Raw genomic sequence first — 1,651 nt, forward strand, 5'->3', positions numbered from 1 at the left:
GGAAGGTTACAGTAAACCATGAATCACTGTTTTCAGTTAGTATTTTACATGACTTTCAACAGGAGATGGTCTAAAACACAAAAGTATGTCCTCAGACCTGCTCTACCCAATGAATTATTTTTGGGTACATCTTTACCAACAAAATCTGGTTGTAAACTCCGACTTTGCTCTTAACCTCTACATTGTTCTCTGTTGTTTGAAAACCAGATCATATTGACCCTCTAAATCATATGTATACAGTCCGCACATCGTTCTGTCCAAAACCTGTACCACATCCTGGACATTTGCGGTGCCGGGTCTCCAAGTTCCGTTGTATACAAGGGCCACAAAACAAGTGGAAGCACTTGGTAATCACAACTTCTTCGGGCCTATCATGGCAAACACTGCATTTTAAAATTGCCTTGTACTCTTTGACTTCTTCTTGAAGTCTTTCTACTACTGTTTCACCATCGTTAAGGGAACTGAGGCATGTAAATTTTATGTTCAAAACGACCAGTTCTTCCTCAATTCTCTTTTTCCCGAACCTCTCATTCTTCAACTCCACTTGCGAATCAGTAATTCTGCGTTTGCACTGTTCAGCCTCCTTTTGCACTCTGACTTCAGGCTTTCTCTTTAGCAACTTAACACCGTGGCACTTGTAACAGGTAAACATGTACTGAGTTTATCCGAGAAATGGGAAAAAACCGAACATTTCCGATGAAATGAACCTTGACAAAAATGGCATCGAAGAGGTCAATCCAGTTTCTTGAGCGCGGCCATGGAGCATAAAAAGCTTCCAACCATCCATTCACCGATTTATCTCGAATACTTTGGGACATAGTCATTGCCTGGCTGTTTGGGTTGTTTGCATCAGGAAAAACATGATCATAAGATAAACCATTCAGCATGCCATTGACAAAACCTTCTCGGCCACCCGTTTGCGTGGAAAAAGAACTCTTGTGGAGCTAGGCCACGAAGATAATGAACTACATCTCTCTCTGGCACTTCATCAAACACTTGCGCCCAAGACATAAATGCTATTCCATGAATTTGCCACCTGCCAATAATCGGTTTCACCCACAGCGGAAAGAAATCTCCACCGGCCCATATATTTTTGACTTCACGTCTTTTTGAAAAGAGAGAGTTGAGATATCTTCTTTAATTTTGCATGCTGCCATTGGCTCTGGCATTCTTATCTGCTAGGCTCTGAATACGTTCATTCCGCTCTGCATTGAACATTAACGGAGTGCAAGAGAGAAGAAGCCTGCAATGACAAGGAAATTGCAAAGGAGAAGTTCAGAGCCCATAACTTCAAAGGAAGTTACTGGTATGCCCAGAAGGCATACGATCTGTACCCTGAGCAGGAAGGGATATCACAATTAATAACAGCCATGCAAGTTCATCTGGCAGCCGAGGACCGACTCGATTCGGGACTGATAGATTGGTATGCCATATTACAGGTAAATGTATTCTCCGATCCTGCTTCAAAAAGAAGAAGAGGATTCTGAACCTGGGCATCCTGACCCAATTGCAACTTCTTCCAAGGCACACAAGAGTACTATAGATGTCCATATGGATGTGGATTCTTTGAAAACTCAAAATGTGGATTTCTGCAATAGGCAAGGAAATTCCACCGCCACCCCCGTGGCTTCTGTAAAGGATTCTGCCCAAA

The 1,651-nt window shown here is 42.6% G+C and overlaps 1 pseudogene; it reads right to left on the reverse strand.

Moving 5' to 3' along the window:
- Positions 1-226: 226 nt before the first annotated feature.
- On the reverse strand, positions 227-652 carry LOC149252799 (E3 ubiquitin-protein ligase BRE1-like 1 pseudogene; annotated as a pseudogene).
- Between the last annotated feature and the right edge of the window lie 999 nt (positions 653-1,651).

Source organism: Pinus tabuliformis, chromosome 7 (genome assembly GCF_031772625.1).
Source record: "Pinus tabuliformis cultivar Carrire ecotype Pingquan chromosome 7, CPIR1, whole genome shotgun sequence".
NCBI classification, from domain to species: Eukaryota; Viridiplantae; Streptophyta; class Pinopsida; order Pinales; family Pinaceae; genus Pinus; species Pinus tabuliformis.